General features: G+C 37.7%; 1 protein-coding gene across 2 annotated transcripts in view; it reads left to right on the top strand.

Moving 5' to 3' along the window:
• Positions 1–25137, top strand: part of KCNN2 (potassium calcium-activated channel subfamily N member 2) — a 524409-nt gene that overhangs the window by 99900 nt on the left and 399372 nt on the right. The window contains exon 2 of one of the 2 annotated variants that reach the window (XM_042251962.2): positions 19076–19157. The exons of the other annotated variant lie outside the window; for it this stretch is intronic. The gene's annotated coding sequence lies outside the window, so the exon portion shown is untranslated. The remainder of the gene's footprint in view (positions 1–19075; positions 19158–25137) is intronic. 2 annotated transcript variants of the gene reach the window in all.

Consider the following 25137-nt stretch of genomic DNA (forward strand, 5'->3'; position numbering starts at 1 on the left):
GTTCAAGTCATTCAATTACCTGGCAATATATTTTATAACTAATCGATCTTGAAGGATTCCCAAAGAAAGTACTTTGCATTAAATGAGATCTTATAGGGGCTTTATTGAAAATTTATTAAGTCAGTAGTAGGATAATGTTAAAAACCGTATTGAAATTTTCCCATGGTCAGATAATTTTGGCTGCGTTCTTTGGGGTAGAGCAGTGAGCCCTCTTCATATGTGTATAGGAAAGAATAGAACTTTCCCAAAGTCCAAACTCAGCCTACCTATAGATGTCTGTCTGACACACCTCCTTATGAAATGAGAGTGGCTACATTTTTATGTCCATGTCTGGACACATTACCTGGAGTAACAGGCAAATTTGGCCTTGGAGTACAGACTGAAGCAGGGCAAAGGCTAATAGAGTTTTGCCGCACTGATCATAGCAAACACTCTCTTCCAACAATACAAGAGAAGATTACACATGGACATTAGCAGGTGGTCATTACTGAAATCAGATTCATTATATTGTTTGCTGCCAAAGATGGAGAAGCTCTATACAGTCATCAAAAACAAGACCAGGAGCTGACTGTGGCTCAGATCATGAACTCATTAGTGCCAAATTCAGACTTAAATTGAAGAAAGTAGGGAAAACCACTAGACCATTCGGGTATGACCTAAATCAAATCCCTTATTATTATGCAGTGGAAGTGACAAACAGATTCAAGGGATTAGATCTGATAGACAAAGTGCCTGAAAAACTATGGAGGGAGGTTCGTGACATTGTACAAGAGACAGTGATCGAGACCATCCTCAAGAAAAATGCAAAAAGGCAAAATGGTTGTCTGAGGAGGCCTTAAGAATGGCTATGAAAAGAGAAGAAAAAGGCAAAGGAGAAAAGGAAAGACATACCCATTTGAATGCAGAGTTCTAAAGAATAGCCAGGAGAGATAAGAAAACCTTCCTCAGTGATCAGTGCAAAGAAGTAGAGGAAAACAATAGGATGGGAAAGACTAGAGATCTCTTTAAGAAAATCAGAGATACCAGAGGAACTTTTCAGGCAAAGATAGGCATAATAAAGGACAGAAATGGTGTGGACCTAACAGCAGAAGAGATGAAGAAGAGGTGAAAGGAATACACAGAACTGTACAAAAAGATCTTCATGACCCAGATAATCATGATGGTGTGATCACTCACCTAGAGCCAGACAACATGGAATGCAAAATAAACTGGCCCTTAGGAAGCATCACTACAAACAGAGCTAGTGGAAATAATGGAATTCCAGTTGAGCTATTTCATATCTTAAAAGATGATGCTGTGAAAGTGCTGCACTCAGTAGGCCAGCAAATTTGGAAAACTCAGCAGTGGCCACAGGACGGGAAAAGGTCAGTTTTCATTCCAATCCCAAAAAAAGGCAATGTCAAAGAATGCTCAAACTACTGCGCAATTGCACTCATCTCACATGCTAGTAAAGTAATGCTCAAAATTCTCCATGCCAGGCTTCAGCAATACGTGAACCGTGAACTTCCTGATGTTCAAGCTGGTTTTAGAAAAGGCAGAGGAACCAGAGATCAAATTGCCAACATCCACTGGATCATGGAAAAAGCAAGAGAGTTCCAGAAAAAAACATCTATTTCTGCTTTATTGACTCTGCCAAAGCCTTTGACTGTGTGGATCACAATAAACTGTGGAAAATTCTGAACGAGATGGGAATACCAGACCACCTAACCTGCCTCTTGAGAAACCTGTATGCAGGTCAGGAAGCAACAATTAGAACTGGACAGGGAACAACAGACTGGTTCCAAATAAGAAAAGGAGTACATCAAGGCTGTATATTGTCACCCTGCTTATTTAACTTATATGCAGAGTACATCATGAGAAACGCTGGGCTGGAAGAAGCACAAGCTGGAATCAAGATTGCTGGGAGAAATATCAATAACCTCAGAGATGCAGATGGCACCGCCCTTATGGCAGAAAGTGAAGAGGAACTAAAAGCCTCTTGATGAAAATAAAAGAGGAGAGCGAAAATGTTGGCTTAAAGCTGAACATTCAGAAAACGAAGATCATGGCATCTGGTCCCATCACTTCATGGGAAATAGATGGGGAAACAGTAGAGATAGTGTCCGACCTTATTTTTGGGGGGTCCAAAATCACTGCAGATGGTGACTGCAGCCATGAAATTAAAAGACGCTTACTCCTTGGAAGAAAATTTATTACCAACCTAGATAGTATATTCAAAAGCAGAGACATTACTTTGCCGACTAAGGTCTGTCTAGTCAAGGCTATGGTTTTCCTGTGGTCATGTATGGATGTGAGAGTTGGACTGTGAAGAAGGCTGAGCACCAAAGAATTGATGCTTTTGAGCTGTGGTGTTGGAGAAGACTCTTGAGAGTCCCTTGGACTGTAAGGAGATCCAACCAGTCCATTCTGAAGGAGATCAGCCCTGGGATTTCTTTGGAAGGAATGATGCTAAAGCTGAAGCTCCAGTACTTTGGCCACGTCATGCGAAGAGTTGACTCATTGGAAAAGACTCTGATGCTGGGAGGGATTGGGGGCAGCAGGAGAAGGGGACGACCGAGGATGAGATGGCTGGATGGCATCACGGCCTCAATGGATGTGAGTCTGAGTGAACTCCGGGAGATGGTGATGGGCAGGTAGGCCTGGCGTGCTGCGATTCATGGGGTTGCAGAGTCGGACATGACTGAGGGACTGAACTGAAGTCATTGCTAGTTTTTCATATTGTAATCCCTACTGCAGTTAACAAATTATGCATTCTCTTGCTGAACATGTACAAGGACAACTAGCATCTATAGGTAGATTCAGAAGATTCAAGTCCTACCTATAAATACTAGTGTATTTTGTATGAAGTTCAAATATTGTGCTGACTTTTCTCTGAAATTGTACCATACTGATTTGTAGGGATTGATATTTAACATGCTACAAATTTGAAAGAGGGACTTCAAAGAATTCCGATAGAAACACTGTCTCTGCAAAAGATAGATTTTTAATTTATTTTCTTTGCATTACACTTTACCTCATATGATTGATGTATGTTCATAATGTGTAGAATATTTTTTGTATAAAATATTTTATTAAATTATTCATTTTCCATCAGTGACCATGCCTAAAAATACCAAATCAAAAAATGTCATGTTACTGGCAATAAGATGGTGAATTCAGTAAGAATGTAGTTATGAAATAAGGTCATTTTTTTTGGTAAGTCTTCTGAAATGTCTCCATGACAGAGTATCATAAGAAAGGAGCATTTATTTCGATCAGTTTATTTCACAAACAAGTTCTAAATGGGTACATTTCCCCAAAATTGCCTTTTTAGTCAAATATTTCTTACAGTGCCAATGTGATTTCTTAATCTCATTATGGGGCTTAAATTAAGGACAACTGAAATAAAAGTGCTAAAGAGAAAATTAATGTAGAAAACCCAAGGGCAACTGGAAAATTTTATGCCCCTTGTATAGCTTGTTGGTGACTGTCTGGGCTTCACAGTTATAGGAATTCTACTGGGAACTTAGTCCTGTCTTAGAACACAACACCAGAGATGTTTCCAAGGATTGCCTCCTGCGATGTTTGCTTTCTAGCCAAGCAGTGACCAAAAAAGACCTGCCACGGATGTGTAACGGCTGCCTGTAGAGTTTAGGTGGGATCACTTAGAGTAGATGATAGGAATTGACCTGTCTGTTGTCTCATTTTAACCTTGTAAAGCGTACATTTTGTAGTATTTTTGAACTGACCTTTGCCTAAAGTGGAAGCTCTGTGCCGCAAGTCTGGAGGAATTTATTCTGTATTGCATGTGATGTATATTTCAAAGATTTCAGCTACCATCAGACGACTCATTGTGCTGTGCTCACTCAGATGCAGTGGAAAGCCTCAGTGTGGCCTGCTCTTGCAGATGAATTCGTCTATTTTCCTTCACAATGAAACAGCATTTCATGAAATCAAATTCCTGATTAGTTCCAAGAGGCCTACTTCCTCCAGTCTTGGATTAATTTTCAATATTCCATTCTTGGGATAATTTTGGTTGCCCTGAAAACTGCCAAACATCAACCAAATGAACCGGATTTTGTGTCCAGGGCAATGCAGGAAGTAGGAAGCTATATCAGTGTATGAAATCAAAGTCTTCTCAATGGGCTGTATAAGTTTTGCTGTTTCTTCACTTCAGGAAATAATTAAAACTCTCAACTTCCTCTAACATCATTTTTCTTTTGACATTAGTACTATTTATTGTTGGGGACTTTGCATTTTTTTCTCAGCATGTAGTATCACCTTGGGCATGTTTGGAGAGAGGTAGTTTATAAGCTGTGGTTTTAAAAGTATTTTTCTAAAACAGCTAAGGTGATTAATGATGCCATTTTCACAACTGTTCTCTCTTTAGGTTAGGATTATGGAAAATTGTTACTTTAATATTCTCCTGGCAAATAAAGAAAATGTTATATCCTGTCCTTTATATGTATCATGATGTTTAATATCCCTAAGGACTGGAGATCAGTTTCTGCCAGTAATTGTACTTATACAGATTTTGAGTCTCTGCCATGTTATTTTGCTCGACATAGAGATTTTTGTTTCCTTTCTCGAAAATAATGTGCTTATGAATCTCTGAATATATGCATATAAAGTCAGTTGTATGCATCAGAGGTGAATAAGATCCATAATTGGATATGATGGAATCTGCATAGCTTTTGAAAGGGTCTGCAAAGCTTTTTATTTTGTTGATGTGTCCAAAGGGAAGAGCCTGGTAGGATTCCTTTTGCTGTGAAAATCCTAGTTAAAAAAATATATATATAGTTCTGTAAATGAAATAATTACTCAATTCCAATAATAAATATTGAAAGGAGATATAATGTGCAGGTATATTCATGGACATATATTTTCTAGGGGAAAAATAGATAATTTTTGTCCCAAAATACATGTGGTAAATGACCAAAGATGAAAATAAATCTATGAAATATTTTTTGAGAATTAACATAGCCCATAAACCTAATAGCCATTTTACTTTACTTGAATTGCTGTATGATTTATCATTTGGCCAAAGTTATTATGAGACATGAAAAGAATTTGCTATTCTTAATGTTCTACTTCCATTCTGAAATGAATCACAAGTTGTATTATCTGAAAACAGAGTGAGTTTCAAAGGTAATTGCTATACTTTTATTTCTTAGGTTAATAAATTCTCGTGCATAATTTTTGGGGAGAATTACATTTCGTCTGTCATTGTCTTCCCCTTTGTTTTTACCTGATAATTCCTCAGCTCATTTTTCTACTGTAGACCCATGTCTCTTAAGGTTACTAACATTTTGAGCTGGGTGATTCTTTGTTGGACGCATCTGGTGCAATGTAGACTCTTTAGCATCATCCCTGGCCTCTGATCACAAGACGTCAGTAGCACCTTCCCCCTGGTTGTTGTAACCAAACATGTCGTCAGGTGTCCCCTGGATTGTCAAAGTGCCTCTTAGAACTGGAGACAAAGCAATATACCATGTCTATTCTTTTCAGTCCCTTAACTACTTTTTCACTTGGAAATAATTGTCATTTATTCATGTCAAGGAAAATTGTGAACATGAGCCTGCTGTTCCCAGGGCTTACAAATCTTTGATAAGGTTAAAGAGGTAAGCTAGTTTATACAAAATTTTACTCACAGCTAAAGAAGGCATCATGTGAATGACTGAGAAGAATGGAATTGCTTATGGTGATACATATAATAAGGCAGTGCTGTTATTATTACTAGAAGCTATTAGTCATTAGTCACGACTTTCATTTAAATATAAAGTTAACGTATGTTAAACATTTCTTTCACTTAGCATGTGAATTAATGCGGGAATTAGTAAGATGTTAAACTATTCATGGATATTCATGGACAATTTCATCAAAAAAATCTTAGACCCAGAACTGATTAATGTTGTCTGAGGAAGTAAAGAATAACTTTCAGGGATCTATTTTCCATCAAATAGAAATGACTTGCATCGTTACAAGGTAAAAGTCTACAGATTAACATAGAACTTTGCTAATTTGTGGACATTTAATCAGACTTCTTAATAGTGTCTGAACTCATATTCAGTAACGATATTTACACCTTTAAAGATAAATCCTTCCAGATCCAGAACATCTCTTTCCCCTGTGGGCAATCTCTTCTCCATTTTTCTTCTTCCTTCAAAATAAAGGCCTTTCAAAAAATAGATTTGAGGTCTTTGTAAAGCAGCATATGTTATGACCCCTCTGCAGGATCCTACCATTTTAGATAAGCCTGTCTTAAACTTAGATGCCTTTGCAGTTTTAACGCATGACATTGTGTCTCATTCAGCCATAAAATACAATAAACCTCACCATAAATGTCAATCCTTTCGCAGCCCTTCTATTCACTACCCATCCCCCTCCACAAAGGAAGAAAATGAAGATAATAGTCATACCAAAATCAATCAGTAAAGTGTTCTTTACACTTCTGTCTGGCGACCTTTAAATAAGAAATACACAGACTTCTAGATACGTGTGTGTGTGTGTGTGTGTGTGTTATGACTTCTACAGAGGCTCATATTTTTCCATAAGTTAAAAATTATAATAAATAGGTGGAAAGTGGTCAAATGATAATTCCATAAACTATTTTCTGTCTGACAGTTGCCTTTCACTTTGGTCTGATTCGCCTCATCTAATAGTAGAGTGTGTCTGTCTGAAGATAAATGAATTAACACATAGGACAAGCTATATAATCACGTTACATTTCAGGAGAAACTGTATGTGGTCAAACATGTTGAAGATAGTGTCTATGGAAGTAAAATAACTTTCAAAGCCTTTAGAAAATTATCAGAAAGTATTGGTGACAAATTCACAATCACCTTTTCCCTCCAAAGCCTAATCCAAAGTATATTTCCATGCAAAAAGAGACTATTAAATGCCTAAACTTTTCACTTCAACTAATTTATTGTTTTAGGAGGCTCCTCTTGGTTTTATAGAACACTATTCTTTTGAGAAATTTAAGTGCTTCCTTTTAAAAATTCCAAGAAAACAACAGTTAATTTCCCATTACATTTTATTTCAGTCTAAAAGTTAGGCTAGTCGTGGAGCCAAGGTTTCATTTGTCATTTTGTTAAGGAGGTCACATCATGTGGCTGTATTAAATTTAGGTTGTACTTTGATGTTCTGTATTGTATTTTCAGAGGTAAGACCAGAAGTACTTGGCAAATGAACTGTCTTTCCTGCTTGTTTCTTTTCTATGATCTTTCATCATCTCTAATTCTGGTGGTGGTTTAAGAGGGACTATGAAAGTGTATTAGTCCTTGGAGACTGAATGCAAAAACAATAGCATCTGTAGGTTTGTTGAGATTCCTCCAAGACAATCCATCTGAAAGAACATAGATGTAAGGAACTGTTTTAGTTATCCATTGCTATGTAACAAATTATCCCCCAAATTTAGCAGGTTAAACGGTAAACATTTATTATCTCAGAGTTTCCGAGGGTCAGGAATCTGGCCAGGGCTGAACCAGATGGTTCTGGCTCCAGCTCTCTCACATTTTAGGGAAGCTGTTGGCTAGGGCTGCGGTTCTCATCACTCAGCTGGAGCTGGTGAGCCTGTGTGCACAGCCATGCCAGTGGCTGTCAGCACGCCTCAGGTCCTTGCTGCCTGTTGGCCTGAGGCTTTGGTTTCACGTGTGCATTGCCACAAGGCTGATCCCAGCCTGAAACTTGGTTTTCCCAAAGAGATACAAGAGAGAGGGAGGAGGGAAAAGAGACAGGGCCCAAGACAGAGAGCAGTCTTTATAAGAATTTGCCTATTTCCTCTAGTTATCCATTTCATTGGCATATAGTTGCTAATAGTAATCTCTTATAATCATTTGTATTATTTATGTTGCGTTGATTGTAACGTCTCCATTTTCACTTCTGATCTTATTCATTTGGGCCGTCTGTCTTTGTTTTTCTTAATGAGTCTGACTAAAGGTTTATCAACTTTATTTATCTGAGCAGTTAAATAAAACAACAAAAATTGTTGCGTGGGACCAGATTTTAATAGTAATGACCCAAGCAAGATGTCTGCTTCAAGGAGAGTTCAGGACTCCCCGAAGTGTCTAGCAGCAGCATTTCTGACTGCAGAATGAGACGCAGGCACCGTCTGCCTGCCCAGGAGATCCCCCAAGTTCAGGCTGCTGTGAAGTAACCATTTTTGCCTTTGGTCTCGGTGCACGTGAGCTTCTGTTGACTCCTTTTAAGAATTAACAGGGGCCTCCCCTGCTCCCCCCAGTTTCCCCGAGTCCGTAGAGATCCTGAAATTAAGCCCCATTGGCAGTCAAATCCAAATACTCTGGGGGCTCCTCCTCCTGATGCCAGACCCCTAGGCTGGGGAGCCTGGTATGGGACTCACATTCTCACTCCGGTGGGAGAGTCTCTGCAATAGAATTCTTCTCCAGTTTGTGCGTCACCCACTTGGAGGGTAGAGAATTTGACTAAATCACAAGTGTACCCCCATCCTACTGTCTCGTGGTTTCTTCTTTATGTCTGTAGATATACAAAATCTTTTTGGTCGATCCCAGTCTTTTTTTTTTTTTTAATTTTAGTTTTTATTTTTAAATTTTAAAATCTTTAATTCTTACATGCATTCCCAAACATGAACCCCCTCCCACCTCCCTCCCCATAACAACTTTCTGGGTCATCCCCATGCACCAGCCCCAAGCATGCTGCATCCTGCGTCAGACATAGACTGGCGATTCAATTCACATGATAGTATACATGTTAGAATGTCATTCTCCCAAATCATCCCACCTCTCCTCTCCTCTGAGTCCAAAAGTCCGTTATACACATCTGTGTCTCTTTCCCTGTCTTGCATACAGGGTCGTCATTGCCATCTTCCTAAATTCCATATATATGTGTTAGTATACTGTATTGGTGTTTTTCTTTCTGGCTTACTTCACTCTGTATAATCGGCTCCAGTTTCATCCATCTCATCAGAACTGATTCAAATGAATTCTTTTAACGGCTGAGTAATACTCCATTGTGTATATGTACCACTGCTTTCTTATCCATTCATCTGCTGATGGACATCTAGGTTGTTTCCATGTCCTGGCTATTATAACCAGTGCTGCGATGAACATTGGGGTACATGTGTCTCTTTCCATTCTGGTTTCTCGGTGTATGCCCAGAAGTGGGATTGCTGGGTCATAAGGTAGTTCTATTTGCAATTTTTAAGGAATCTCCACACCGTTCTCCATAGTGGCTGTACTAGTTTGCATTCCACCAACAGTGTAGGAGGGTTCCCTTTTCTCCACACCCTCCAGCATTTATTGCTTGCAGATTTTTGGATCGCAGCCATTCTGACTGGTGTGAAGTGGTACCTCATTGTGGTTTTGATTTGCATTTCTCTAATAATGAGTGATGTTGAGCATCTTTTCATGTGTTTGTTAGCCATCCGTATGTCTTCTTTGGAGAAATGTCTATTTAGTTCTTTGGCCCATTTTTTGATTGGGTCGTTTATTTTTCTGGAATTGAGCTGCATAAGTTGCTTGTATATTTTTGAGATTAGTTGTTTGTCAGTTGCTTCATTTGCTATTATTTTCTCCCATTCAGAAGGCTGTCTTTTCACCTTGCTTATAGTTTCCTTTGTTGTGCAGAAGCTTTTAATTTTAATTAGATCCCATTTGTTTATTTTTGCTTTTATTTCCAGAATTCTGGGAGGTGGATCATAGAGGATCCTGCTGTGATTTATGTCTGAGAGTGTTTTGCCTATGTTCTCCTCTAGGAGTGTAAAGACAATCTCTTTAACAAGTGGTGCTGGGAAAACTGGTCAACCACTTGTAAAAGAATGAAACTAGATCACTTTCTAACACCAGTCTTTATTAATCAATGGTTGTTCAGCAGTAGGCTGTGATTTTGGTGTGTATGAGAGGAGATAAGCTCAAGGTTCTTCACTCTACCATCTTAAACTCAGCATCTAGACTTGGCTTGTCTCTGTGATAGTGATAGGTATGCTCCTTCTTTAAACACACACACACACACACACACACACACACACACACAGAGGAATGAGAAGAATTTTATGAAGCAGCCTCTTCAGGTTGTTTGATGTAGTTCAGTTAAGTTCAGTCACTCAGTGGTGTCCGACTCTTTGCGACCCCATGAACCACAGCACACCTGGCCTCCCTGTCCATCACCAACTCCCGGAGTCCACCCAAACCCATGTCCATTGTGTCAGTGATGCCATCCAACCATCTCATCCTCTGTCATCCCCTTCTCCTCCTGCCTTCAATCTTCCCAGCATCAGGGTCTTTTCCAATGAGTCAGTTCATTGCATCAGGTGGCCTAAGGATTGGAGTTTCAGCTTCAGCATCAGTCGTTCCAATGAATACGCAGGTCTGATTTCCTTTAGGATGGACTGGTTGGATCTCCTTGCAGTCCAAGGGACTCTCAAGAATCTTCTCCAACACCACAGTTCAAAAGCATCAGTTCTTCGGTGCTCAGCTTTCTTTATAGTCCAACTCTCACATCCATACATGACCACAGGAAAAACATAGCCTTGACTAGACAGACCTTCGTCGGCAAAGTAATGTCTCTGCTTTTGAATATACTACCTAGGTTGGTCATAAATTTTCTTCCAAGGAGTAAGCGTCTTTTAATTTCATGGCTGCAGTCACCATCTGCAGTGATTTTGGAGCCCAAAAAAATAAGGTCGGACACTGTCTCTACTGTTTCCCCATCTATTTCCCATGAAGTGATGGGACCAGATGCCATGATCTTCATTTTCTGAATGTTCAGCTTTAAGCCAACATTTTTGCTCTCCTCTTTTATTTTCATCAAGAGGCTTTTAGCTCCTCTTCACTTTCTGCCATAAGGGCGGTGCCATCTGCATCTCTGAGGTTATTGGTATTTCTCCCAGCAATCTTGATTCCAGCTTGTGCTTCTTCCAGCCCAGCGTTTCTCATGATGTATTCTGCATATAAGTTAAATAAGCAGGGTGACAATATACAGCCTTGATGTACTCCTTTTCCTATTTGGAACCAGTCTGTTGTTCCATGTCCAGTTCTAACTGCTGCTTCCTGACCTGCATAGAGGTTCCTCAAGAGGCAGGTCAGGTGGTCTGTATTTCCATCTCTTTCAGAATTTTCCACAGTTTATTGTGATCCATACAGTCAAAGGCTTTGGCATAGTCAATAAAACAGAAGTAGATGTTTTTTCTGGATCCCTCTTGCTTTTTCAATGATCCAGTGGATGTTGACAGTTTGATCTCTGGTTCCTCTGCCTTTTCTGAAACCAGCTTGAACATCTGCAAGTTCACGGTTCACGTATTGCTGAAGCCTGGCTTGGAGAATTTTGAGCATTACTTTACTAGCGTGTGAGATGAGTGCAATTGTGTGGTAGTTTGAGCATTCTTTGGCATTGCCTTTCTTTGGGATTGGAATGAAAACTGACCTTTTCCAGTCCTGTGGCCACTGCTAAATTTTCCAAATTTGCTGGCATATTGAGGTGCAGCACTTTCACAGATTCATCTTTGAGGATTTGAAAGAGCTCAACTGGAATTCCATCACCTCCACTAGCTTTGTTCGTAGTGATGCTTCCTAAGACCCACCTGACTTCACATCCCAGGATGTCTGGCTCTAGGCGAGTGTGAGTGATCACATGTTCATGATTATCTGGGTCGTGAAGATCTGTTTTGTACACTTGTGTGTATTCTTGCCGCCCCTTCTTAATATCTTCTGCTTCTGTTAGGTCCATACCATTTCTGTCCTTTATTGAGCCCATCTTTGCATAAAATATTCCCTTGGTATCTCTCATTTTCTTGAAGAGATCTCTAATCATTCCAATTCTATTGTTTTCCTCTATTTCTTTGCATTGATCGTTGAGGAAAGCTTTCGTATCTCTCCTTGCTATTCTTTGGAACTCTGCATTCAAATAGGTGTATCTTTCCTTTTCTCCTTTGCCTTTTGCTTCTCTTCTTTTCTCGGCTATTTGTAAGACCTCCTCAGACCACCATTTTGCTTTTTTGCATTTCTTTTTCTTGTGGATGGTCTTGCTCCCTGTCTCCTGTACAATGTCATGAGCCTCCATCCATAGTTCATCAGGCACCTGTCTACCAATTTAGTCCCTTAAATCTATTTCTCACTTCCACTGTATAGTCATAAGGGATTTGATTTAGGTCATACCTGAATGGTCTAGTGGTTTTCCCCACTTTCTTCAATTTAAGTCTGAATTAGGCAATAAGGAGTTCATGATCTGAGCCACACTCAGCTCTCAGTCTTGCTTTTGCTGACTGTATAGAGCTTCTCCATCTTTGGCTGCAAATGATATAATCAATCAATCTGATTTTGGTGTTGTCAAATATCTGGTGATGTCCATGTGTAGAGTCTTCTCTTGTGTTTTTGGAAGAGGGTGTTTGCTATGACCAGAGCGTTCTTGGCAGAACTCTGTTAGCCTTTGCCCTGCTTCATTCTGTACCCCAAGGCCAAATTTGCCTGTTACTCCAGGTGTTTCTTGACGTCCTACTTTTGCATTCCAGTCCCCTATAATGAAAAGGACATGATTTTTGCGTGTTAGTTCTAGAAGGTCTTGTAGGTCTTCATAGAACCGTTCAACTTCAGCTTCTTCAGCATTAGTGGTTGGGGCATAGACTTGGATTACCATGGTATTGAATGGTTTGCCTTAGAAACGCACAGAGATCATTCTGTCGTTTTGAGACTGCATCCAAGTACTGCAATTGATGCGGTACAACCAGAGTAAGGTTTCTCAATATGTGTTATCTGAGGTCAGATTATCTGAGAAGAGCACAGCTGGCCCAATCTTGTCCATTTGCCCAGTGCACAGTGAGCCAAACGCTGAGACGCCGGTCAAGGTTTACAGTTGAAAAAGAACTGATTGACAAAGCACTGAAGCATCGAGGCAAGAGAATAAACCTCAGACCCATCTCTGACATATGTTTTCCTATTATTTTGGATGAATATCTAGTTCTCCAACTTCTTGGAGACTAGGTATATATTTACTTTTTATTTTTACTGTATTATTATTATTTTTTTGAAACTGCCAAATGTTTCTCTGAAGTAGTTATGTGTATAGAAGTTTCAGGTGATTCACTTCCCTCCCAGTATTTTATTTTTGTGAGTCTTTAATTTTACTCATTTTGCTTTCTAGGTACTGGTATCTCCTTATAGTTTAATTTCTATTTTCCTACTGAATAGATATACGCAGTATTTTCAAATGTATAATGGCTCTTAATATATCTTCTTTTGTGAAATCTTTTCATTTAATTTCCCTTTTGTTAGACTGTGTATCGTTTTATTATTGGTTTGTAAATTCTCTTCATTTTCCTAATGATACTCTTTCTTAAGCCCAAATTTTTACTTGTGATAAAATATGATACATCAGTCTTTTCTTTTATTATTATTGCTCTCTCCCTTCTAGTTAAGAAATTTTTTTTACCTCTAAGTTTAAAAGATACCACTCTGTGTTTTCTTCCAAAACCTTTAGATTTTTACCTTTTATGTTTAGGTCCCTGGTCCACTACAAATTAATTTGTGTGTGAGTAGGGCAGGAGTAAATGTTATTGTTGTTGTTGTTGTTATTTTAATATGACTCTCCATTTATTCTAGGATGTTTGTTGAAAACGTTCTTTTCCTTGATTGAGTTACTTTAGCCTCGTATTTAAATCAAATGACCTTAGAAATATGGGTCTACTTCTCGATTCTCTATTTTCATTATTAATACATTGATCTAGTTATTAATATGTCTGTTGAGCTCCCTTTACTACTTGAGTTTTATAGTAACCCTAGGAATCAAGTGGTGTGACTCCTTCAACTTGTTTCTTTTTATTCTTATTTTAAACATGCTATGAGTTCACAGCTGTTTATATCCCTATATAAAATTCAGAATCATCTCTTCAGTTTCATAAAAATGACTGCAAGATTATATGAAACTGCGTTGGCTCTACAGGGAGGAATTATGTTGCAACAATATTGACCTTGCCAATCATTAGTATTAGGTGTCTTTATTTAGTTTTTCTTTAATTTCTTCCAGGAATATTTTATAGTTTTAAGTATAGATGACTTTAATATTCTCTTTTAAACTTAAACATTTTATATGTTTTGACACAATTGTAAAAAATGTTTTTCTAATCGTATTTTCAATTGTTAGCTGCTATCATATGATTATACAGTTGATATTTATATTAACCATATATCTCCCAACCTTGCTAAACTAGCTTATTAATTTCTAGTAGTTTTTAAATTTTATACGATGTTCTATGTGAACATAGAATGTTATACTGTCAGAATGTAGTGATAATATTACTTCTTTGTTTCTGATTGTTATGCTTATTTCTTTTTCTTACCTTATTTGAATGTCTATAGCTTTTACTACAATGTTGAATAGAAATTTGGAAAGTAGGCATTATTACCTTGTTTTATAAGTTAGGGAGAAAGCACAAAAACTTAACCATTAAATATAATGTTAGCTGTAATTATTTCACAGATATTCTTCATAAGAATGAGAACTTTCTTTCTCTTGGTTTGTTGAGAGCATTTTTTTCATAAATGTATGCTGAATTTGTTAAAAAAATTTCTGCATATATTGAAATGGCCTTTTTTTTTCTCCCTTATAATATTAAGAGAATGAATCACATTGATTTATTTTTTTAGTTTTTCCAACATTCTTTCATTTCTAGAACAAACTTTACTTGATTTGATGTATTATTGTTTTGATGTACATCTAGACAACTGAAAAATATACCTAAAACTTATCATAAGATTATGAATATTATTGAATTGTAGTTTTCTTTTTTAGAATGTCTTTGCCATTTTTAATATCAGAATTATGCTACCTTCATAGATAAGTTTGGAATGTTTATTTTTCCCTTTTTCAGGGTTTGTGTAAGATTAGTATTATTCCTTCCTTAAATATTAGACAAAATTATTCAATAAAATAACTTTGCAAGAAGTTTTCTTCATAGAATAGTTGTAAATTTTGACTTCTTTTGATGGATATAAAAATATTCATCTTTTCTGCTTCATCTTTTGTCATTTTTACTAAGTTCTGGTTTTGTAAGAATTTCTCCTTTTCATCTAACTTGAATTTATTGTATAAAATTGTTCATAATATTCTCTTACTATCCTGTTATTTCTCTGGAATCTATAGCTGCAACTGCATTTTCATTCTTATTGTTAATAATCTGTGTGTACTACTTTTCCCCCCTTGATCAGACTACCTAGGTGTTTATAAATTTTGTGATTTTTTTAAAATTAATTTATTTTTTTAAAAATTTTATTTTTACTTTATTTTACTTTACAATACTGTATTGGTTTTGCCATACATTGACATGAATCCACCACGGGTGTACATGCATTCCCAAACATGAACTTGTGATTTTTTCACAACATTAACTTTTAGGTTTTTAAGCTTTTTCTCTGTTTGCTTGTTTTACATTTCATTGATTTTGTTGTTGTTCTAATATCCTTCTGATATCTGATACTATCTTCTACTTTTTTGAGTTTACTACTCTTCTTTTAACAAATTTTGAAGGTGGAAGATCAGGCCATTTATTTTAAACCTTCTTTTTTTTCTAATATAAAGATTAAGTCCTAGAAAAATAAAGTAGCATGCCAAAGGACGGGTACCCTGATACTGATGGTTAGGTCTTCAGTTCAGTTCAATTGCTCAGTCGAGTCCGACTCTTTGTGACCCCATGGACTGCAGCACGCCACGCTTCCCTGTCCATCACTAACTCCCAGAGTTTACTTAGACTCATGTCCATTGAGTTGGTGATGCCATCCAACAATCTCATCCACTGTCAGCCCATTCTCCTCCCGCCTTCAATGTTTCCCAGCATCAGGTTATTTTCCAGTGAGTCAACTCTTCAAATCAGGTGGCCAAAGTATTGGAGTTTCAATTTCAACATCAGTCCTTCCAATGAACACTCAGGACTGACCTCCTTTATGATGGACTGATCTCCTTGCAGTCCAAGAGACTCTCAAGACTCTTCTCCAACACCACAGTTCAAAATCACCAATTCTTCAGTGCTCAGCTTTCTTTATAGTCCAACTCTCACATCTATACATGACTACTGGAAAGACCGTAGCCTTGACTAGACAGATCTTTGTTGGCAAAACAATATCTCTGCTTTTTAACATGCTGTCTAGGTTGGTCATAATGTTTCTTCCAAGGAGCAAGTGCCTTTTAATTTCTTGGCTGCAGTCACCATCGGCAATGATTTTGGAGCCCCCCAAAATAAAGTCAACGACTGTTTCCACTGTTCCCCCATCTATTTGCCATGAAGTGATGGGACCGGATGCCGTGATCTTAGTTTTCTGAATGTTGAGCTTTAAGCCAACATTTTCACTCTCCTCTTTGACTTTCTTCAAGAAGCTCTTTAGTTCTTCTTCGCTTTCTGCCATAGGGTGGTATCTGCATATCTGAGGTTATTGATATTTCTCGCTTGTGTTTCATCCAGCCCAGCATTTGTCATCATATACTCTGCATATAAGTTAAATAAGTCAAATGTACTCTGCATATAAGTTGAGTACATCAAGATACAGCCTTGATGTACTCCTTTTACTATTTGGAACCAGTCTGTTGTTCCATTGGAGAAGGAAATGGCAACTCACTCCAGTATTCTTGTCTAGAGAATCCTGTGGACAGAGGAGCCTGGTGGGCTGCTGTCCATAGGGTTGCACAGAGTTGGACACGACCTAAGAACTTAGCATGCATGGATGCAGTGGAGAAGGAAATGGAAACCCACTCTGGTATTCTTGCCTAGAGAATCTCAGGGACAGAGGAGCCTGGTGAGCTGCCATTTATGGGGTCGCACAGAGTCAGACACGACTGAAGCGACTCAGTATGCATGCATTTTGTTTCATTTCCAGTTCTAACTGTTGCTTCCTGACCTGCATACAGATTTCTCAAGAGGCAGGTGAGGTGGTCTGGTATTCCCGTCTCTTGAAGAATTTTCCACAGTTTATTGTGATCCACACAGTCAAAGGCTTTGACATAGTCAGTAAGAAATAGATGTTTTTCTGGAACTCTCTTGGTTTTTGATGATCCAACAGATGTTGGCAATTTGATATCTGGTTCCCCTGTCTTTTCTAAAACCAGCTTGAACATCAGGGAGTTCATGGTTCACGAAATGCTAAAGCCTGTCTTGGAGAATTTTGAGCATTACTTTACTAGCATGTGCAATGAGTGCAGTTGTGCAGTAGGTTGAACATTTTTTGGCATTGCCTTTCTTTGGGATTGGAATGAATACTGATCTTTTTCCAGTACTGTGGCTGCTGCTGAGTTTTCCAAATTTGCTGACCTATTGAGTGCAGCACTTTCACAGCATTGTATTTCAGGATTTGAAATAGCTCAGCTGGAATTCCATCACCTCCACTAGCTTGTTCGTAGTGATGCTTCCTAAGGCCCACTTGACTTCACATTCCAGGATGTCTGGCTCTAGGTCAGTGATCAAACCATCATAATTATCTGGGTCATGAAGATATTTTTTGTACTGTTCTTCTGTGTATTCTTGCCACCTCTTCTTAATATCTTCTGCTTCTGTTAGGTCCATACCATTTCTGTCCTTTATTGAGTCCATCTTCGCATGAAATGTTCCCTTGATGTCTCTGATTTTCTTGAAGAGATCTCTAGTCTTTCCCATTCTGTTGCTTTCCTCTATTTCTTTGCACTGATCACTGAAGAAAGCTTTCTTATCTCTCCTTTAGATCTTAGACATGATCTAGTAGCTTTTAGTCTAGTGTTTCTTCCACTAGTTCACATTGTTCACTTCCTTATCTCTGCCCTTATATCTATAGCATTCTGAGTACTTAGAGGTCTTAGTTTGTTCTATGGATGCTGAAATGTGAAAAGCTTATGTTTACTGCAAAAAAACTTAGGGTACAATGCCTAGCTGATAAATAAACACTATAAATGATCAGGACTGCCCAAGAGCATTTGGAAATGCTTTGATTGGTGATGAATTCAAAAGGGATGACTTAACTGGTAAAACCCCAAAGCGTTATCAGTTTGGTAAACTTCTCACAGTACTGGGCAATTAAAGCAAGTGAGCCAGATCAAAATATAAAGATATCTATAGAAATAAAAGTTTCTGAAACTGAGTTTTTTATTTCATATTCTGCAATCATGAAGAAACTATATGCCATGATTTCAGAATTATTGAGGAACGTTTATAATTTTGAGTATGAGTTACCCTTTACAAAATTATTTTTTAAGATTTATTTATGGCTGTACTGGATCTTCATTGCTATGCATGAACCATCTCCAGTTGCAGCAAGTGAGGGCTGCTCTCTAGCTGCAGTATGCGGGTTTCTCATTATAGTGGTTTCTCTTGCAGAGCATAGGCTATAGGCACGTGGGGTTCTGTAGTTGGAATTTGTCGGCTCAGTAGTTGCTGCTCATGGGCTCTAGAGCACTCAGTAGTTGCGATACATGGGCTTAGTTGCACCACAGCATGTGGAATCTTCCTGGATCAAGGATCAAACCTGTGTCCCGTGCATTGACAATTCTTTATCAGTGAGCCACCAGGGAAGCCTTCTTTAGAATAATATTATAATATGGTCCTGTGCTGTGATATTTTTATCAAATTTACCTTGGCCACAAGGTTAAGAATGCATGCTTGTATTTAAGAATATGTGCTGATGTTTTGAAAATTAGTCAGAATAACTAGCTAGCGAAGTTCTAGTGATTCCCTTTTGTTTAAAGATTAATTGAGATGAACAATGGAAAATGCTTGCCATTTTCCTATCTCCATTACCCCTCAGATATTAGAAATCTGATCCCTTTCTCCTTACCCTACTAACCATAATTTCCGAGGTTTCAGATTGTCCTTAAAATGATTCTTTTTGGAACTGATTTTTGTAATTTTATTGACGAATAAATCTGAGGAGTTTTTTGTTTTTATTTTTGTAATATATGTCTGTGCATTAGTTAATAGCAGTCATTTTATCTCACTTGTTTATAATAGAAAATTTTAACTATAAGGAACAATAAGTCTACTAGTCTAGTGAGACCATTTTAAGTACTTAAATGCTGCAGTATAAGCCTTTATTTCACCTTTTAGAAAGGTTGGTGGTGGATGACAAATAAGTATGGCTCTTAGTTCTCATGAGCATCTTGTACTATCTTCTAGGTGATTCAGGATGCTGGAGTTAAAAATGGGAAAAAGGAAAGCGGGGAAAACATGAAAGAGTGGAGGATGCACAGGACTAGGAGTAAGTAGAATGAAGTTCAAGGCCTGCTATAACATTATCTACATGCATGTTTCCTAGTGTAAGCTTTTTAACCTTTCTTGGTCTAAATCTCCTCTTCCAAAAATGTTAAGAATACTTTTTAGAAATAAGACTCTACCCATCCTTATATGTGAGTATTATTGTAGACCATCTGGCAATCTTATAAAATAAGACAGTGATTGATTCAGCAGGGAAATGGGACTTGCATTTTATCCATTAGCAAAAGTTGGATGATTACTCAAAATTCAAGAAATTTGGCTAATGACAAGGAGGGAGCCAGAGCCAAAGCCAAAGAATCATGCTAAGTGGTGCTCATCAGCTGATTTGGGTAAAACATTTGGTGTGACCTGGTTGAAGACAGTTGTATTGGGAACAGGCTGAAATATAATGGTGACTACATTAAGGAGACAGTTGAATATTTCTTTGTACTAATAATTGAGGTGAACTCTGTAGCTGAGGCCAAAGCCTTTAGAGCAGAATGAGAGCAGCCTGATTTATATTGTTCATTTCTCTATATTTTTCATGTTACTGATTATTTAATTTCTAGAAAATTTAAATGTCAGTTTCCTTCTTTCTTTGACTAAGGAATTGTGGAATATCTGCAATCTTAGATGCCATCTGTTAGTGGAAAATTATAATTTAGTCCTATGACCAAATACACTAAATACGTACATGTTTATAAGTGGTTTTTTGCCTCACAACTTGGTGTCATCAGTTAGTCCTGGAAACTTGGCTACAATATGGCAACCCCCAATAATCCCAGATGAAAAAGTGCTGGATTGTATTTGATAGTATTTAAAAAAGTGTATTCTCAAATTAACCCATCAGAAATTAGAATAAAGAGCTGAGAAAAGGGTAAAAACAGCCACTGAGAGAAGAAAATGAAGTGCAGTTTTGTGGTCAATATGAAAGACTGAGCTGATAAAAGAAATTTTATTCATACTGGATAAAGTGTAATTAATCAATCAATAATCTAAGTTTAAAAGCAAAGAAGATACAAAAGTTAACGTATAGCCAAGGAGATGCTTGTGCGCTAAAGTTCAAAGTCAACAAAAGATAATCAATATCAGCCTTAAGACCTACTATAAAACTTAATTTTGAAAGCATAAGTTAAACGTACAATTTATTTAGAAATTATAAATATTTGCTTGAGAAGAAATAAACTATCAAGCATTAAAGATTTGGAACCAGTTGCCCTCCCCCTTACCCCATTAAGACACCAGGATCAGATGGTGTTACAGGATATATTAAATAATCCTTCAAGGCTTATAATTTTTATTTAAGGGCAAATTATTTTTATTTCATACAAGCTGTCACAGAGAAAGAAGTTAACCACCTACCCAGTTTTTAAGCTCTTAAAACAGTAATAACAAACTTGGTAGAAAAGGGTAATAAAATCACAACAGTCTCCATATGAATGTTGATACAGAAGTTCAAGTGATACACCCATCATTAAAAAGTGTTTAAAATTAGATACATTATCATTGGTTGGGGTTTGTATCAGGAAGGCAGAAGTGTTTAACATTAGAAAAATCTAACATGGTGAGTTGTTAATATTCATGTTTATTAATTTGGTACTGTATGACTTATGAGGCATTCTCAGTGAGAGTGTGTGTGTTATTATTAGTTGTCTTTAGTAAACAATAACCACATCGCCTCTCCTAACCACTTCATTTCAAGCCTTACTTTGGTTTAATGCAATAAAAGCCAAATGGACAAATCTACAAAAGTGTCTGACACTAGGTGAGGGTTGGAGAATAGCGAGTTTAATCTTTTTATATACTGGAGAGGTGTCTCTCTGGATATGGATATGGATATGGATATCCCCATATCCAGGGGATATGGATATAACCTGCTCATGAAAGTCAGACTCAGCATTGTGAAATCTCTGTTCTCCCAAATCCATGAGCTCACTTCATTTCTAACTCAAATCCTCAAGAGTTTTTGAGGAATCAGAAAAGCTGATTTCAAGTTATATGAAAAAGTAAAGGTCTAAGGAAGTGAGGAAAATTTTGAAGAATAAGGAGGAATTTACTCTACAAATGTGTGTGATTTTATTCTTAAATATTTCTTAAATAACTTTATTGAGATATAATTCACATGCTATACCATTCACCCATTTAAAGTGTACAATTTATTGTTTTTAGTGTATCCACAGCATTGTGCGTCCTTCACACAGTATTTCAACCCCCTCTAAAAGAAACTTATATCCATTAGCAATCACTCCACATTCCTACCCTTTTCCCACTCCTCCTGCTCGAGGCAACCACCAGTGTAGTTTCAGTCTCCATGGATTTGTCTGTTCTGGGTATTCCATCTAAATGGAATCAGATAATTTGAGACCTTTCACAACTGGCTTGTTTCATTTAGCGTGTTTTCAAGTTTCATCTGTGTCATAGCTGGTGTCAGTATTGTATTCCTTTTTATGGCTGAATAATGTTTCATGATATAAATATAGCTCATTTTATTTATCCGTTCATCTATTGATGATCACTTTTTGGTTTGTGTGAATGATACTGCTATGAATATTAATGTACAAGTTTTATATAAACATATGTTTTCATTTCTCTTGAGTTGATACCTGGGAGTGGAATGGGCATTCTGTTAACCACTTGAAGAACTGCTAAATCATTTACCAATGTGACTGCATCATTTTACAGATGAGGATGCCAACATGTGAGCTGTCTTTCCATTTATTTAGAAATTGTTCAATTTCTTTTAATAATACTTTATAGTTTTAATGTATGTTTGCAATTCTTTTGTAGAATGCACATCTAAGTATTTTTTTTCTCTTTGCCATTATCAAAGAAATTTTCTTTATTTTTGTGTTACTGCTGGTGTATAAAAATTCAATGGTTTTTGTAATTTATTTACCCTAGTGTTTGCTGAATTTCTTAGTTTTAATAATATTTCTGTTAATTCCTGGGGATTTTCTATGTATAAGATCATTTCATCTATGAATAGACATAATTCATCTATCCCTTTCAGTCTATATCGTTTATATCTTTTTGCTGGTTATTTAGTGTAATTAAAACCTCTAGTACAATGTAGAATAGGAGTGATGAGAGCAAACATTCTTATCTTGTTCTTGATCTTAAGGGAAAGAAAGCATTCATTTTTTTCACCATTAAATATGATATTGTTGTGATTCAGTCGCTGAGATGTGTCCGGCTCTTTGCAACCCCATGGACTGCAGCACGCCAGGCTTCCCTGTCCATCACCAACTCCTGGAGCTTGCTCAAACTCATGTCCATCGATCGAGTCAGTGATGCCATCCAGCCATCTCATCCTCTGTCATCCCCTTCTCCTCCTGCCTTCATTCTTGTTCCTGCCTTTAGTCTTGTCCAGCATCAGGGTCTTTTCTGATGAGTCAGTTCTTCACATCAGGTGGTCAAAGTATTGAAGCTTTAGCTTCAGCATCAGTCCTTCCAATGAATATTCAGGACGGATTTCCTTTAGAATATACTGGTTTGATCTTCTTGCAATCCAGGGGACTCTCAAGAGTCTTCTCCAGCACCAAATATAATATTACCTGAAGGTTTTTCGTAGATACCTTATATCAGGTTAAGTAGATACTTAGCTACTCCTAGTTGGCTGGGCACTTCTATTATAAGCACTATTGGATTTTTCAAAGTACTTTTCATGTCTCTGTTGTGATGATTATACAATTTTCCCCAATATTCTATCAATATGGTGATTGTATTAATTGATTTTCAGATGTTAAACCAGTCTTCCTGGTGTAATTCCCTCTTAGTATCTAACGTTTTTGATACGTTGTGGAATTCAATTTTGTTTAGGATCTTTTTTCTGTGCTTATGAGTGGCATTATTTTAGTTTTCATTTCTTATCCTGTCTTTTGCAGCAGGGCAGTTGTTCAGACACTAAGTGCTGTCCAATTTTTTGTGACCCCATGGACTGCAGCACACCAGGCTCCTCTGTCCTTCACTCTCTTTCAGAGTTTGCCCAAATCCATGTCCACTGAGTCAGTGGCGTTATCCAGCAAGGCAGTACTTGTATCATAAAATGAGCTGGGAAATGTCCCTTCCTCTTCTACTTTTTACATGAGTTTGTAAAGGATTGGTATTTATTCTTTTTTGAAAACTGAGTGCAATTCACCATTGGGCCAGCTGGGGCCTGGACTTTGTGGGAAGTTTGTAAATGATTGATTCAATCTTTGTATTCATGATTTGCCTACTAAGATTTTCTGTTTATTCTTGAGTCAATTTTGGTAGTTTTGTGTCTTTCTAGGAATTTGTCAGTTTCATCTAAGTTATCTAACTTGTTGGCATACAGTTGTCATGGCACCATCTTCTAATCCTTTCTATTGCTCTTCTTTAACCAGCAGGATATTAGTGTGTTTAACTTCCAGATATTTGTCAGTTTCCCAAGTTTCCTTCAGTAATTGATCTCTAATTTAATTCTTTTGTGGTCTGAAAACTTTATCTTCTTGGGGTCCAAAATCACTGCAGATGGTGACTGCAGCCATGAAATTAAAAGATGCTTACTCCTTGGAAGAAAATTTATGACCAACCTAGATAGCATATTCAAAAGCAGAGACATTAGTTTGCTGACTAAGGTCCGTCTAGTCAAGGCTATGGTTTTTCCAGTAGTCATGTATGAATGTGAGAGATGGACTGTAAAGAAAGCTGAGCACCGGAGAATTGGTGCTTTTGAATTGTGGTGTTGAAGAAGACTCTTGAGAGTCCCTTGGACTGCAAGGAGATCCAACAAGTCCATTCTAAAGGAGATCAGCCCTGGGATTTCTTTGGAGGGAATGATGCTTAAGCTGAAACTCCAATACTATGGCCACCTCATGCGAAGAGTTGACTCATTGGAAAAGACTCTGATGCTGGGAGGGATTGGGAGCAGGAGGAGAAGGGGATGACAGAGGATGAGATGGCTGGATGGCATCACGGACTTGATGGATGTGAGTCTGAGTGAACTCCAGGAGTTGGTGATGGACAGGGAGGCCTGGCGTGCTGCGATTCATGGGGTTGCAAAGAGTTGGACACGACTGAGCAATTGAACTGAACTGATGGGTCAGATGCCACAGACTCTCACTCTTCCTCCTGAGACTTAATGATTTTCTTGAATGAATCCATTTGTTACATGCATTAGTGCAATTTCCAGAGAATATGAATGATTAATGATTTTTTTTGAAAAGTTTGCACCTGTTAAATTGTTTCTCTTGGGAGAGAGTCTGCCAGTCCTCACTCCTTCCTTCCCAAAGTCCACTCCCCTCTTTTTGAACATTCTGAAATATAATGAGATATATATATATTGTTTCCTTATATTTCCTCCCCCAGTTTTGGTTCATTTAACTAATTATTTTATAAGGATCATTTCACTATTAATAGTATGAAATTGTAGAACGTTTATTCAATAAACTGTTTCCTATCTGTGGAATCTGTATATCTGCCATTTGTTAGCTAATTCATGAACACAGATGGCTTCACTGAATTTGAATCCAGTAAAAATCACTGTATCTGTTCTGGTTCCAGTAAAACTTAGGTGTACTGTAGTCAGTGCGCTTCCTCACATGGCACTGTGGGGACAGAATCTTAGACGTTTATCCAGGCAGATTGTCATGTCCTTAGGTTTGCCTGGGCAGTGACTTCTTGTTGTTGTTTTCCAGTCTCTTGGTCGTGTTCGACTCTTTGCGACCACATGGTCTGTAGCCCGCCAGGCTCCTCTGTCAGTGACTTGTTACCTGGCATTAAATTTCAGGCCAAACCTGACATTGGTCTCTGCTTCTTACCTGGATTTAAGACTGGAGCTAAGGTATTACCCCTACTGTAAGCACAGTATACAGTTTTATAATTGTAATAGCTTACTGATTATATTCCCTCCCAGTAGCCATGACCCCTGTAGTCCTGGTATAATTCAATTTAAGGTAGAAATTGCATGATAAAATTGGCTTCACTGGACATAGGCTTTCTCCATATTGTGAGAGTCAAGAAAC

This window comes from Ovis aries, chromosome 7 (genome assembly GCF_016772045.2).
Source record: "Ovis aries strain OAR_USU_Benz2616 breed Rambouillet chromosome 7, ARS-UI_Ramb_v3.0, whole genome shotgun sequence".
NCBI classification, from domain to species: Eukaryota; Metazoa; Chordata; class Mammalia; order Artiodactyla; family Bovidae; genus Ovis; species Ovis aries.